General features: G+C 40.0%; 1 protein-coding gene across 2 annotated transcripts in view; it reads left to right on the forward strand.

Moving 5' to 3' along the window:
* Positions 1-7,221: 7,221 nt before the first annotated feature.
* Add2 (adducin 2) overlaps positions 7,222-16,690 on the forward strand; it is a 115,820-nt gene continuing 106,351 nt past the window's right edge. Inside the window, exon 1 of one of the 2 annotated variants that reach the window (XM_048804142.1) lies at positions 7,222-7,366. The gene's annotated coding sequence lies outside the window, so the exon portion shown is untranslated. Of the gene's footprint in view, positions 7,367-7,448; positions 8,001-16,690 lie in introns of those variants that run through there. The other variant, XM_015479549.2, reaches the window with a different exon arrangement.

The raw sequence follows: 16,690 nt of genomic DNA on the forward strand, positions 1-16,690 counted from the left end.
GCTGCCCTGGTTCTCTGAATTGTAAGTGGGGTTATTCTTCCCTTTCCTTGAATAGTGCATGTTTGATATGGTCCAGTCCTGTGGACTCTGAGGAGGTCAGCAGCCTTCCTTCACTCCACCCTAACTTCTCTGTCTCCTCTAGTTCTCACTGGTAGTGTGTTTGCTGGTATAATCCCCCCTCCATTTCTTTTGTAGAGGTGGCTGATTAAGTCCATGAGTTACACCCATGGTTTCTTTATAGATGGCTGCTCAGTCGCATCATTGCTTCATAATAAACTCTCTCCTCCTTTTCTTCTCTCTTCCCCTCCCATCTCCCTCCCTCTTCAAAATGGATAGGTTGACAAAGGCTGAATGTTCTGATAAGTGGGTGCTGATTCATAATGCGGGGGGCATGGGAAGAATAGAGGAACTTTCTGACTGGGCGAGAGGAGGGGCCATGTGGGCAGGAAAGATGGTGGAATGAGATGGATATCATTACCCTAGGTACATGTATGACTGCACATGGGGTGCGACTACGTCGTGTACAACCAGAGAAATGAAAAGTTGTGCTCCAGTTGTGTACAATGAATCGAAATGCATTCTGCTGTCATTTTTTTTTTAAAAATGGGTAGGTTGAGAATTTCTAACTCTCCAAGTTCTGGTCCTTTTTGCTTTCAATTCTTTAATTCATTTTTCTTCTCTCACATTTTGTTATAAGCAGTACCTTCTATACTTTGCTTAGAAATCTCCTCTGCTAGATGTCCAGTTCTATTACTTGCAGGTTCTATCTTCTGCCAAACACTAGGATACAATTTGTCAATTTATAAAAAGGGTCCATCTTTCCTTCAGTTTCCAGTAAACCATTCCTCATTTCCATCTGAGATTTAATTAGAATACTCTTTAAATTTTTTTTGTTAACATGTATTAATTGTTCATATTAATGGATTCAGTGTGCACTGATTAAAGCTAACCACCTTTCCCCTCCCCAATCCCTCGTAATTACTGTCTACTTTCAGGTTGACTTTTTTTACATATATGAAATAAAATGTTATTTATTGTTCGTTTCTGGTTTATTTCACTTAGCATAATGTTCTCTGGTTCCATATATTTTGCTGCAAATGACAGTATTTCATTCTTTATGGCTGAATAATACTCCACTGTGTACATTTACCACATTATCTGTTGATAGGCACCATGGCTGACTCCAGCTATTGTGAATAGAGCCATAATAAACATGGGCATTCAAGTATCACTTTGGTACGTTGATTTCATTTCCTTTGGATATATACCAAGAGGTGAAATAGTGGGGTCATGTTTTAGATCTACTTTTAGTTTTTTGAGAACCATCATATTGTTCTCCATATGGCTGTGCTAATTTATGTTTCTACCAACAGTGTTTAACAGTTCCTTTTTCTCCACCTCCTCATCAGCATTTATTCTTAATTTTTTAAATAATAGCCATTCTAACTGGGGTGAAATGATAGCTCATCGTGGTTTTGATTTGCATTTCTCTGATGGTTAAGGATATTGAACATTTTTGCATATTTTTTGCCACTTATATTTCTTTTACAAAGTGTCTATTCATATCAATTGCCCATTTTAAAATCAGATTTTAAAAATTATTTTATATATCCTGGAATTATCCCTCTGTTAGAGGAAGAGTTGAAAAATATTTCCTCTCATTCTGTAGGTTGTCCCCTTACCCTGTTGATTGTTTTCTTTGCTGTGCAGAAGTGTTTCAGTTTGACATAGTCCCATTTGTCCATGTCGCTTGCTTCTAGACTTCTATCCAGAAAGTTATTGCTTATACCAATGTTTTAAACTGTTTCCCCTATGTTTTTTTTTCTTGTAATTTCAGTTCCTTTTTTTCTTTTTTTTGGAGGGGGGAAGTACTGGGTTTTAAACTTAGGGGTGCTCTACCACTGAGCTACATCTCCAGCCCTTTTTATTTTTTATTTTGAGACGGGATCTCACCAAGTTGCTTAGAGCCTTACTAAATTGCTGATGCTGTTCTAGAACTTGTGATCCTCTTGACTCAGCCTCCTGAGTTGCTTGGATTATAGATGTGCACCATTGTGCCTGGCTAGTTTGTTGTTACAGTTAGGTCTTTGATCATTTTGAGTTGATTTTTGTATAGGGTAAGGGAAGTCAAATTTCAACCTTCTCTATGTGAATATCCAGTTTCCCCAGCACCATTTGTTAAAGAGGGTGTCCTTTTTCCAATGTTTGTTTTTGATGCCTATATTGAGAATCATATGTGTGACAGGTTTATTTCTTGGATCTCCATTGTGTTCTGTTGGTTCATGTGTCTGTTTTATGCCAAAACCTTGCTGTTGTGAGTGCTGTGGCTTGGTAGTATGTCTTGATGTAGGTACTGCAGTGCTTCTAGCTTTGTTCTTTTTGCTCAAGTTTCCTTTAGCTATTTTGGGTCTTTCATGTTTCCATATGAAACTCAGGATTTTTTTCTAGTTCTGTGAAGAATGTCATTGTTTTTTTTTTTGTTTTGTTTTGTTTTTTTTTTTTTTTGATGGGGATTGCATTGGATCTGTAGATCATTTTGGGTAGTATGAACATTTTAACAATATTTTCCCATCCATGAATGTGGGAGATCTTTTCATTTTTTTTGTCTTCTTCAATTTCTATCTTCAGTGTTTCATAATTTTTTTTATAAAGGTATTTTCTTTCTTTAAGTTTGTTCCTGGGTATTTTATTTTTGCTTTGTCACTGTTGTGAATGGGACTGCTTTCATGATTTCTTTATTAGCAAGTTCATTATTTGGTGTAAAGAAAAATTACTAATTTTTGCATGTTGCTTTGGTATCCTGCTACTTTATTGAATTTCTTTATCAGTTACAGTCGCTTGGTTTTTCTCTGTATAGAATCATATCATTTGTAAATTTTTTCCTTTTTACTTGTGTGCCTTTTATTTCTTTTCCTTACCTAATTGCTCTGGCTAAAACTTTTAGTGCATTAAATAGGAGTGATGAGGGTCAATACTCTTGTCTTGCTCTTGATCTTAGAGGAAATGCTTTTTCTTTTTTCCTATTCAACATGATATTGGTTGTAGGCTTGTCATATGCAGCCTTTATTATGTTGAGGTATAATGCTTCTGTACCTATTTTGTTCAGGGCTCTTTATTATGAATGTATGTTGAATCTCATCAGATGCTTTTCCTGTACCTGTTGAGATGATTCTGCTATTTTTATTCTTTATTACCTTGCATCCTATGATGTGTTTCCTGGGATGGAACCAACTTGATGGTGGTGAATGATCTTTTTAACGTGCTTTAAATTAGATTTGCTAGTATTTTGTTGAATTTCTTTATCTAAATGCATCAGGGATATTGGTCTGTCATTTTCTTTTTTGTCATATCCTCTGATTTTGGTGACAGGGTTAATAATAACCTCATTGAGTTTGGAAGAATTCTTTTTCCTTTAATTTATGGAATTGCTTGAGAACAATGTGTGTTCTTCTTTAACAGTTTAGAAAAATTCAGCATTGCAGCCACCTGGTCCTGAGCTTTGCTTTTCTGGGAGACTTTTTCTTACTGATCAGTGTCATTGCTTGTTATTAGTCTCTTCAGGTTTTCTTTCTAATGATCTCACGGCTCATTTTTCTAAGTTATATGTGTCCATACAGATTAGTGTTCAGAAATGGGGTCGTTTCTTTTAGGGTTTCCAATTTGTTAGCATGCGGTTCACAATAACCCCTAATGATCCTTTGTATTTCTGTGGTGTTGGTTGTTGTGTCTCTCTTTTCATCTCTGATTTTATTTAATTGGGTCTTCTGTCTTCCCCGTCCCCAAGCCCCTGGCTTGGTTAGTCTCGCTAAAAATTTGTCAATTTTGTTCATCTTTTCAAAGAACCAACTCTTGGTTTCATTGATCTTTTATACTATTTTTTTGGTCTCTATTTTGTTTATTTCTACTCTGATTTTTGTTATTTATTTCCTTCTATTAATTTTGGACTTGGTTTGGTTTGTTACGGCTTATTTAAGTTCCTGAGATGCATCATTTTTTTTTTTTGAAATAATTTTCTATCAATATTCTGTTCGTGATTATTTAAGTATTTTTTTTAAGAAGATGGAAGCTCTTTATTCAAGTCTCTTCTTTCCTTTTTGAATGCTTTCCAGAAATCAACTTTGACAGGTTTCTACCAAGAGTCCCTTCATGTCAATCTAAGCTTCTTCTTGCATGTACCTAAGAACTCTTTCAGCCTCTACCTCATTGCTCATTTCCAAAGCCACTTCCACTTGATTAGATATTTCCTACAGCGGCACCCCTCTCTCTGCACCAAAATCTATATTAGTCCAAGTTCTCCTAAGAAACAGAACCAATAGGACATTATGCAATTGTGGTGTTTTAAGCCTGACCTGGGGTCTCTTGTGTTTTTCTGTTCCTCTTTAAGGACTGGGAGTCTTAGGTTTGCTGCTATGAGAACTCTGAAGTGTCTCGGTCTTCCAGTGATACTTGGGGCCAATAACATTTATGCTTCCTTTTGTTAGATTTTCAAAGAAGAATCTGGAATAGAGAGTTTCTGGAGTCTCAATGAAAGTTTTGATATAGGCTATTAATGTGGAACTTAATGAAGTCTTTCCTATCTGACATGTGAACAATTTTCAAGCCATACATGGCACCACTATTCTCAGATCTCTCATATTCAGATCAAGTCTGGGAGAAGCAGAACGTATTTTCTTTTTTTAAAAAATCCTGTGCTAGTCAGAGAAATGCAAATCAAAACCACCCTAAGATACCATCTCACTCCAGTTAGATTGGCAGCCATTATGAAGTCAAACAACAACAAGTGCTGGCGAGGATGTGGGGAAAAGGGTACACTTGTACATTGCTGGTGGGACTGCAAATTGGTGCAGCCAATTTGGAAAGCAGTATGGAGATTTCTTGGAAAGCTGGGAATGGAGCCACCATTTGACCCAGCTATTCCCCTTCTCGGTCTATTCCCTAAAGACCTAAAAAGAGCATGCTACAGGGACACTGCTACATCGATGTTCATAGCAGCACAATTCACAATAGCAAGACTGTGGAACCAACCTAGATGCCCTTCAATAGACGAATGGATAAAAAAAATGTGGCATTTATACACAATGGAGTATTACTCTGCATTAAAAAATGACAAAATCATAGAATTTGCAGGGAAATGGATGGCATTAGAGCAGATTATGCTAAGTGAAGCTAGCCAATCCCTAAAAAACAAATGCCAAATGTCTTCTTTGATATAAGGAGAGTAACTAAGAACAGAGTAGGGTCGAAGAGCATGAGAAGAAGATTAACATTAAACAGGGATGAGAGGTGGGAGGGAAAGGGAGAGAGAAGGGAAATTGCATGGAAATGGAAGGAGACCCTCAGAGTTATACAAAAGTACATACAAGAGGAAGTGAGGGGAAAGGGAAAAATAATACAAGGGGGACAAATGAATGTCAGTAGAGGGGGCAGAGAGAGAAGAGGGGAGGGGAGGGGAGGGGAGGGGGGATAGTAGAGGATAGGAAAGGCAGCAGAACACAACAGACACTAGTATGGCAATATGTAAATCAGTGGATGTGTAACTGATGTGATTCTGCAATCTGTATATGGGGTAAAAATGGGAGCTTATAACCCACTTGAGTCAAAGTGTGAAATATGATATATCAAGAACTATGTAATGTTTTGAACAGCCAACAATAAAAAATTAAAAAAAAAATCCTGTGCTATGTAGAGAAGCAGAATTGCTTCTTTGGGAAAAGGAGAGTGTATCCACCTTGCCAGTGTCTTGTACTAGTTCTGTTTTTAAAAGTCTCTGGTCCCTTCTAAGAGGCCAAGCAGCATTGTAGTTCGGGCCCATAACCTCTGGAGTCCTAGTGCTTGAATTTGAATCCTGGCTCGGCCGAGCGAGGACATCTACCAGAGGTGCAGCCTCAAACAAATTACCTAGCCTCTCTGTGCCTTAGTTTCTTTATCTGTAAAATGAGGATAATATTACCACCACCCTCATAGAGTTCTTTTAAAGATTAAAGTAAGTAAGAATAAATATAAAGCCTTTGGAATAGTGCCAGGAGTCAACAAGAATTTGCTGTGATTAGTTTGAGAAAATTAACACTATGAAAATAATTTTTTGATAGAGATGACTTGGGAGGATTCATGAAACCTGCTGTTTTGGACTAAATAAAATTTCTTTGTTCCCTTTTGGCATTCTCTAGGAATACAGCCCACTTTACCTGTGATTTCCATTCTCTGGAGAAGGGGTTCCTGGCTTCCCAGATCTAATCACTAATTGGCACCAACGGTGTCACAGCCACCAGGAGTGTCTCAATAAACATGTCACTTCCAAGGTTCCTGGGCCAGCAGACCTTCTGTCCTGCAGGGTGGGAAGAGGGATGAGAGCTTACCTTGTGTGGCTGTGCTTGTAGTTCAGGTTTGAGAACTGTGCTTCTGGGAGGCTTGGGGAGGACAAGGAGGCTGCAGGACCAAGAAAGAAGTTATCCTGGCATCTGGAATGGAATCCTTGCCAACTGCTTTAGAGTTGCTGTGACGGACATGTTCTCTTTTCTAAATCAGTAGTGGCTGGCACAGAGTGGCAATTCTTAAATGGTATCCTGCAAAGGAATCACTGGGGGGTACTTGTTAAAAATGCTGATTCCTGGGCCCACCTGCAGAGATTCTGCATTCCATTATGGTATGGTCCAGTGATTTTGTGGAGGAGTCTGAGAGCTTTGGCCTCCAGAACCTAGAATGAGCAGAGGGGCTGTAGCATGGTTTGGGATCAGTGGTCAGAGGCTTTTCTGGAAGCTGGACATTTTTTTCCAACCACCTTTTAAAAAGCACTAAATGTTGATTTAGGTGAGCTTTGTGGAATGCATGGCAATTATGGGGGTGTACAGTCTCAAGCTTCCCCTTGTCATCCCTACTCTCTGAGGGCCAGGCCTTCAGAAACACAGTCAGACAGAACGAGAAACCATCCAGGCCATAGCTTACCGTGTCAACTTTGTTGTAGAAGACAAACAGACCCTGAGAGGTAAGTGGCTTCATCAAGGCCACAGAGCTGGCTAAAGGCAGGTTAGAGACTGCAACCAAGTGTCTGGGTTCCCATTTAGTTCTCCACTCACTACATACCTGTTTCCTCTGGCATGGGAGAGTGGGGAGGGGAAGGGGTGAAGGAGAATGCCTAGTGAGATTTGGAGCTGGACCCAAAGCCTGGGAGGAAGGAGGGGCGGTGCCAATAAAAATTTTGTCCTACTTGAAAATGGAGTCAGAATAAGGGAAATTTTGATTTGGAATTCAGTCAACCAGTTGCTATTAACATCACTAATAGAGTTATCTTCCAAAGGCAGGATTCTTCCCTCCCCCTCGCCCGACCAGAAAACCAACAAACCAACCAGAAAAACAACTCCAAGCATGGGTAAGACTTTTTTTTTTTTTTTTTTTTAAATCTAGGGAGGAGACATCCCTAATGGAGCCGCCGCTTCAATTTTCTTCCCAGTAACAAGGTCCTCATGCGGGTGCTGTACTGTCTGGGACAGTGAGCGGTGCTGAGCACAGTAGACGTGGGCAGAGCCAGAGCCGCGGGGTCTGCGGCAGCGGGCGGTGGCACTGCGGGCGCGGGCGGGTACACTGCAGCACGGTGGCCTGGGTCTGGCCTGCAGAGGCCCGCTGGAGGGGGCGCTGTGCGCACGGCAAGGCGGCCTTTTGTCAGCGTGCACAGCCGAGAGCTCTCATTTCCTCCCAGCCTCCTGCGGGAAATGGATTTAATTCTGACCGTAGGGCCGTGAGGGACGCGCGCGGGAAGCAGAGCCTTTTGTCAAGGAGTGGCAGCTCTGGTGCTCTTAATTGGCACCAACGCGCGCGCGCGGAGAAGTTGCCGGGCTGGTGAGATTCCCTGCTGCTCTGATAAGCAGGGGCTGCAGGATGGGTGGAAAACACTGCTCTGCAGAGTAGCTGCATGGATTTATGAAGCGCATCCAACAAAATCCCACATAAAAACACAGACCAACCCACAGTGGCAGACCGGAGATGCATACAATGCTGTGCAGACGGTAAGACCCGCTTGGGAAGGGGTACGGTGGGCTCGCCTTGGTGGAGCTCGGTTTAACAGCATCTGGGACCCCTAAGCATCCTGCCACAGTGCAGGAGCTGGCTGGTCCAGCTAGGTGAGCCACTGTTCGGGTGCGCTGTGGCGATGCAGCCCTGGTCGAGGTTGTATGTTTTACGCCTATAGGTTTTTGGTGACGGTGTAATATTGAGCTCTTTAGAAATCGGGGTTGCAAGCAGCGGTTCCCACATGTGGATGGTGGGACCCTCGTATGGAGCCTAAAGCCCGGCCTGACGGGTGAGGCTGTTTTCTTGCCTGGGTCCACCTTGCCTGGCGGGCCGCCCCTTGTTTCCCCCTCCCTTCCCGAAAGGCTCAGCCGGCCGCCGCCCTCCCGGGGAGCAGTGCTGGCTCCTGGCTTCCCAGGGGCCTGGCGCTCCGCAGCAGGGGCGCGCCGAGCAGGTGCCGTGCCTGCAACTATCTGCATTTGGATTGGGGCGATTGGCACGTGAGCGGGCCCGGTGGGTTTGGATTTTTATGTGACTCTACCACTTGGGAGGGAGAAGAGGCCGCTGGCCCTAAGGAGGTGTTGCCAGACACTTCATCTTGAGCTTCCATCTTCTCTTCCCTCTCTTTGGTGTGTCTCCTCCTGCAGCCTGGGAGGAGGCCACCCTCTGTCCAGCTGGCAGGAGGGAGCCGCGTAGGATTGTTTTGAAATGCGACCACAGCCTACCTGGTGCTGGGGGGAAGGGCGGGAGGGGCACCCTGCTTTAGGATGCGGATCAGGCGCTGGAGTCTGGCCTATTGTCTTGCCTGGCTCTTCCTTTTCTCATCCCTAATCTCTGTCCCCCACCAAAAATAAATAAATAAAAAAATAAAAAGTGAGGCCCAGCCTATACCCTATCAAATTCTTTAAAAATTGTCATTAATCTATGACACACAATTCTAACCCATCTGTTTCTTTACGCCCACTCTTCCCTCTTCTGGCAGTTTGTCATCTAAAATTCAACTGACTCAAGTGAGTCTTATAAATAATACAAATCAAACCTCAGTTTCCTAGGCAGACCGTTCTGACTAACCCCTAAGGAAGGATTGGTTTAGAGCAAAGGAACTGGAGAGGGTACATGGGCTCAGCTCTCTTCACAGTTGGGATTCTTGAGTCTGCACAGGGTATGGGCTTGCCAAGTTCAGTGAAAAGGGTATTTGCACTAATGGGATTTAAAAATCATGTTTCATTTTAACAACGAAATAGCTAGCCAACATTTGAAGTGAAGGAACTTTAAATGAATATAACCAGGTAACTATGAAATTTTAGGCTTGCAAGTAACACCTCCCATTTACATATAATATGTCAGAAATTTCAAAAGGTGATTAGAGCATTTAATAGTTTTACTAATGTTCTACCTTCCTTCTGCAGACAGAATAGATTTTTCTTAATGCCTATGAACCAGGATCTTGTCCAATCCCTTTCTTCCAGCACATAGGGGAACAAGTAAAAGCAAACTTTTTCATTTGAGTGTGGCATCAAGCACTTTGAGGACCCACTAAAGATAAATCGTTCTTTAACCACAAATCCATAAAGATTTTGAAGTCAGCCCTGTGTTCTTTCTTGTCCACCAAATTGCCTAGCCCTATTAGAAATGTGCTTGTTCCATCTACAGTACACAAGTGTGTCTGAACCAAAATAACACCTGTGGTTTCTGGGCTCTGATTGGAATTTGCACTAGTACAGTGCTGGAGTTAGCAAACCTTAGCTATTCTTAAAGTTTACTGATGATCAAATGTGTTTGATGGCAGAGGATTTAGTGTTGAGGTTTTAAATAAATATATTTTCTAAAGTCTTAGATAGATAGATAGACCTATCTATCTATCTATCTATCTATCTCCTACCTTGTTCCACAAGGGTTTTAGGATAGTTTACAGGGATTCATAAAATATAATAAGGCTGCCTAATTTAGAAAGAAAAGAAAAAGGGAAACTCAGGGTAAAGACACTGATTAGGGCAGGAAACGAATCCTGCTCTAAACCTTGTTAGCAGCTCATGCAAAAAGGTAATTGACCAGCCCATAGTGCATATGTTTTATTTATGTGTTAACTCATTCCCTCAACACACATTCTGTGAGAACTTACTAAGTTCCAGGTTCTGAGAGAAGCATTAGGGGGGAAAAAAGGGATGAGACAGATAGACATGGTCTCTACCCTGATGGCACTTAAAGGCAAGAAATGGATATTCAACAATAAATCTCACAAATGAATGTGTAATTACAAATTGTGTTAAGAACTGTGCAGGGAAAACAAAACATCACATGTCCAGAATAGAAAAACCAAAAACTTCTTAAGAGAAGCACAATTCTTGATTCTGAGATCAGAAAGGAATTTTGCTCAAAAATCCTGAAGTGTTTGGGATGATGTCTTCAGTCATCTCCTTATCAGACACAGGAGAGTCTCATATATATATTATTTTTTTTTTCCCACTCCTAGTACTGAGGATCAAATTGAGGGTCCTGGGCATGCTAGCAAGCACTCTGTCATTGAGCTACACCCCAGTCCTTTTAATATTTTGAGACAAGGTCTCACTAGTTGCTGAATGCCTCCCTAAGTTACTGAGTCTGGCCTTAAACTTGAGAAGCTGCTGGGATTACAGGTGTGTGCTACCATACCCAGCTCAAAACACTTGTTTTCTGGCAATGTCCCTCAATCTGAGCTAAAAATATCACACCACAGATCTCTCAGAGCCCTGGTGTTCTAAGAATATTTGTATTTTGAGGAATCTGTATTCTTTAAAATTAATAACTATATCCAATGGTAATCTAAGATAATAATTAAATTGTGTTCTGGCTCATGTTAGTGGCAAACCCAATCAGGTGCTGGGGCCTATGTTAGCCTCTGGGTCATTCCATTTGAGCAAGGGGCAGGCTTCATGGGTTGGGTCACAGCTCCAAGGAAGGCAGGGGAGTTTGAATATTGGAGAGAGGTTAGTCTGCACAGGGTGTGGGCTTGCCAAGTTCAAAAGAACAGCTCCTGGTGACCACTGCTATGTTGGCAAAGAACGAAGATCTCATTGCCAGTTCCACCTTCCTGTGGACCAAGTTGCAGCAATTTATAAGCTGCAGGTGTCGGAGTAAAAAATGCAATGAAAAGGTTGCTGTCATTGGCTTTAGCAGTCATTGGGTTAGCCCTCCATTTAACGTAGATCCAGTAACTCCCCAATAGGCAGTTTGACATAATGGTGAAATGGAGCCAGATTGCCTGACATCAAATCTGTGTTTTCCTACTTCATCAGCTGCAAGAGTTTTAGCAAGTTGCTCGACTCCTCTGTTCTTCCGTTTCCTCTTGTGATAACATGGGGATAAACATATGATATTGATTTCACGGTGGATTTATGAGGATTGGTAAGTTATTACACATGAGCCACCTGGAGCATAGACTGTTTTTATTAGTATGAAATGACAGTTCATTTATGTAGGCATTTCAGAGGATGGTTGGATCACAGAATTTTAAATGATCTGATTATCTTCAGGTAGCAAACCTGGTTTTGAGGATGTTAGTGTTGTTTGGCACACCATGCTTGGGGACATGACTTGTACTAGTATTATTGAAGTCAAAATTTGAAAACTGATAATATGTATCAACCAAAACCTGAGGCTATACCTTTCTACTATTAAACTCCAAATGGTGTTTTTTAGTCTCAGCAATATATTATAATACAATATTATCTGTTGTAGTAAATCAGTTCTTATTGGTTTGACACTTTAAAGTTTGATAGATGCATTTATTTTGATATTTTAGTCAAAAATTTGTAAAGCATAGATGTTTTGAACTGGTCCCTGTGAATAAACACATTTTTTTGTTTTATATAATTTTATTTTTATTCTAACTAATCATACATGACATTAGAAAGCATTTTGACACATTATATACAAATGGAACATAAATTCTCCTTCCTCTGGCTGTAAATGGTGCTGAGTCACACCAGTAGTATAATCATACTGTATATAAACTTGTTCTATCTAACTCTATTTGGGTATCCATTATCCAATGTTCCTCAATCCCCATTTTTCCACCCTTTTAAAAACCACTATTATATATTCTAATTAACTTTTTTCCTTAAATACACAAGAGACCATATGGTATTTGTCTTTGTATGTCTGACTTATTTCATAATGTAAGTTTCCTCTAGTTCCCCCCATTCTGCTGCAAGTGGTATAATTCTTTTTATGGCTGAACAATATTCTATTATGTATATTTGATATTTCATTGTGTATGTGTACCACATTTTCTTTATCCATTCATCTATTGGTGGGGACCTTGGCTAATTTCATATCTTAGCTGTTGTGAATTGTGCAACAACAAACATAGTCATGAAGGTGTCTCTTCAATACATAGACATTATTTCCTTCAGATACATATAACCAGAAGTGGGATAGTTGGATCATATGGTAGAGATGCAGTTTTTTTTTCACCAACTATTTTTAATCTGAAGTTTGTTGAATCTTGTTGTGGAGCCCACAGATACAGATACACACCCACACCCACACCGAATCAGATATCTTGGATGCTTGATTACTTAGGGTCCTGATTGTCCAGGCCTGGTGGGTTTCCTGGATGGGAAATTTCAGTTCATTTTTTTGTGTGGTGCTGGGGATTGAACCCAGGGCCTTGTACAAGTGAGGCAAGCACTCTACCAACTTAACTATAACCTCAGCCCGGAATTTTAGTTCTTAAACCAGGACAGTGCCAAACAGTGGTGGTTGATCATCCTATTTGACACAATCACTTGTAACTATTGAAGCTCCATTATGGAATAAATCTTTATTTCAAATATCCTTGTTTCATTGTATGTTTTGTTTTGTTTTAATTTTTACTGATGATAAAACTGAGATCCTGCTTTCTTTTTAAAATTTTCATTTCCCTGGCATATAGTCATTTTTTTAAAAATTAAATTTCTTCCATGTCATTTTGATATTTGTCTTTTTAAAAATTTTTTTTTAGTAGTTATTGATGGACCTTTATTTATTTATTTATATGTGGTGCTGAGAATTGAGCCCATTGCTTCACACATGCTAGGCAAGCACTCTACCACTGAGCCACAACCCCAGCCATTGATATTTGTCTTTTTAATTTTTTTGGGGGGGAGATGGTGGTGAGTATGTGTGTGGTACTTGGGATAGAACACAGGGCCTTGTGTGTGCTAGGTACATGCTCTACCACTGGGCTACAACCCCAGCCCCTGACTATTTTTAAACAAGTTCACATTGATTACACCTGATATATTTTATCTTAAATTTTGTGTTTAAAAATATAATTCTAGGCTATTTCTTCACTCTCCCACCAACTTTTTTAAACTTAAATGTAGTCTAAGATTTCCTTGTTCTTGAGATAAAAGAGAAGTTTTCTTAAGTACTCTTCATTGACATTAAAAAAAATCAGTATGTCTATTAATTCTCCCCCAAATGAGAGAATGAATATATTTTAATTTCTTACCTGTTTCCCCCAATCCCACTTCTTTTTTTCCCATACTGATATAAATTATTTAATAAATAAATGAGAGAATAGATAAATTTCCCAGGTAGAAGAATTCCAAAGGATGTATGTACATACAGGCCACCCTCGAGTAAGTGGAGCACAAATTCTCTAAAGAACATGGTAACTTCTTTAGAGTATGTAAAAGAGAAAAAGAGTAATTTTTACAAATGAAAAAAAAAAACCTGACAAATACTACTTCAACAAATTATCAAGTTTACTTAAGAGTAATGTCATGTTCATAATACAAATCCATGGAATGACAAATGTATGATGAGAATGTCACTTTACCAATGTGGTCTTCCTCCAAAAGGCACACAACCCAATCCAATTATGAGAACAACATCAGAAAAATTTCACTGAAAGGCAGTCCCCAAAAATGTCCAAAAAGTAATTCTGAAAGCTGTCACAGTGACAAAATAAATGAGTCTGAAAAACTCTCATGTCTTAAAAGAGGTTATGGAGACATAGGATCTAAATCCAATGAGATAACCAAATGAGATCCTGAAACAAAAAATAAAAGACACTAGGTAAAAATTGAGAAAATCTGAATAAAACATGGATCTTGGTAATAATGTGTCAACCTTGATTATTACAAGTGAAAAATGTACCCTACTAAAGTAAGTAGTTAATAATGGGGGAGGAAGGCTTTCAGTTCCCCCAATCCCACTTCTTACCTTAAAAATATCTTTAGTTAAGAAGCATTTTTTTAAGGAAAGATAATGCATGCTTTTATTTTCCAGAATTATTTGTGACATTTGTTTGATAGCCACATTAACAGTTGTTATTTATAGACTGAGTCATGTAAGTGACCATGCATAATCTTTTTCTTATATGCAATCTTCATTTTTACTTGTTTCTTGGTTAGTTGGGTTTTTTCTCAGAAAATGTGATTTGTTCTTTTGCTGTTTCCTGACAAAGAACTTTTGTATGTTGTCCTTATGTAGGGCACATAATTGTTCCTCAGAATCTTTTTCACCTGAAAACTCTACATACTGTTCTTTGTCTTCCAGTGTGCTGCATCATGGAAGATACACTTATTTTATTGATGTTGACAGTAAGTTTAAGAAAGTCTAGGAAAGTTTTAGATTTTTTTGCCCCTTCTGATAACTACTTTATTAAAAAATTTAAGAAGTATAAAACATAATGTATATGTAGAGACAAGCACAAAACAAAGGTACTGCTTAAGGAAGCCTTATAAAGTGAATGTGTGGGTAACCACCAAGCAAGTTAAGAAATGGGATGTTGCCAGCTCCCAGAGCCCAGCGCACCCTCTGGACACACCTTTCTCCTGCAGTTAACGGCTCATCTTTCTTTTATGCTGTTCATTGACTTTCCTTCATTTATAGTTTTATAATCTAAATTTGCATTTCTAAACAAAATAGACTTGGTTCTCTTATAAAGATTGCAATTGTATCATTTGTGTCTTGCTCAATATTATGACTATAATAGCCTTGTGATTGTTGTGATGCTTCAGAATATAGAGTTCATGCCAAGAATGTTTGGGTCCCTGCTTTGCTGGTAGTTTTAAACTTACTTTGTCTGATTGTTGGGTAATCAGCATGGCCAAGGAGAAAGTGGTTTGTGGAAGACAGTGGTCAGTTTTAGGTAAAATACATCTCAGGTGGGAATGGCTAGTGGAGAGGTCAATGTGTAGGTCTGGGCAGAGCCTGAGAGGGAGATCTGGGCTGGAGGTAACAAAGACATAATCATAATCACATGGATGGAGATGGTTTCAAGATGGTAGCAAAGGCCTAAGCATTTATCTTAATGCTTACAGGCCCCACGCCTTTTTATTTTTTCTGGTACCAGGGATTGAACCTAGGTGCCCTTAACCACTGAGCAACATCCCAAGACATTTTTTCAAAAAGCATTTTTTTTAGTTATAGATGGACACAATACCTTTATTTATTTATCTTTATGTGGTGCTGAGGATCGAACCTACTGCCTCACCCATGCTAGGTGAGTGTTTTACCACTGAGCCACAACCCCAGCCCCACCAGCCATTTTTATATTTTATTTAGAGACAGTGTCTCATTAAGTTGCATAGGGCCTTGCTAAGTTGCTGAGGCTGCCTTTGAATTTGTGATACTCCTGCCTCAACCTCTAGAGCTGCTGGGATTACAGGTATGTGCCACCATACCTGGCTCCCTTTCCTCTGATAAGACAAAAACAGATAACCAGATCTATTTTAGTTTTAGAGAATAGAGAGTACAAACCTTGGGCCTAGATTCTTTTAGGATTCTATGGAAGACATGATATAGACAGTGCCAACCAACATCAGCCAGCCCAGGGTTCCACAAGGGTCCCTCCTCAGAAGAGGCAGGTGTGCCCTGGTTGAATTCTAGAGTAATCCTAAACTCGGTGCTACAGGGCTGGATGGGCTGTTGTATGATTGATGGGGTGAGAATCAGCACTTCCATCTTGAGTGGTGGACCCCCAATGTTGACATACTGAGAGAACTCCCAGGAACATGGAACTAGAACTCAACTTCAAACAAGGACAATTCTGATCACCTGATAAATGCAGCTAAAAATAAAGAAAGATAAGTGCATAATAAATACTTTTTGGCCCAGCAGTAAATATCCCTAACATATTTGATCTGATACAGGGCTTTACCAGAAAAGGATCTAGAGGCCAGGGCATTCAGGAGGTGGTTCCCAAAGCAAATTTCAGTGTTCATTTGATATCTAGAATGATCTTCCCTTGCCCCGCCTCATAGGGACTTGGAAAATTTTATCAGGCCAGGCAGCAAATCCCTCTGGTTTCTCTCTGTGACAGCTCCAAGAGTTATATGACACTCTTCACCCCATCTCCTTATTCATGCAGCTATTTGGACCTGAAGTGGGCCTATGAGGACTTGGAATCTCAGTAGTCACATTAGGCCATGCATAAAGAGGAGAGGAGTTGGGATGAGAAGACCCCCTAGCCCCACAGAGAGCTGGGCATGGAGTGCGCCTATAATCTTAGCCACTTGGGAGGATGAGGCAGAGAATTGCAAGTCATGCCTGGGAAACTTAGTGGGACTCTGTCTCAAAAATAAAAAAGGACTGGGTATATGTAACTTAGCGGTAGAGCACTTACCTAGCATGCTGAGACTCGGGTTCAAACCCCACCAACCGCCCACTCCCCCTAAAAAAAAAAAAAAAAAAAAAAAAAAAAAAAAAAAAAAAA

The sequence above is a fragment of the Marmota marmota genome, unplaced genomic scaffold (genome assembly GCF_001458135.2).
Source record: "Marmota marmota marmota unplaced genomic scaffold, marMar, whole genome shotgun sequence".
In the NCBI taxonomy this organism is placed as follows: domain Eukaryota; kingdom Metazoa; phylum Chordata; class Mammalia; order Rodentia; family Sciuridae; genus Marmota; species Marmota marmota.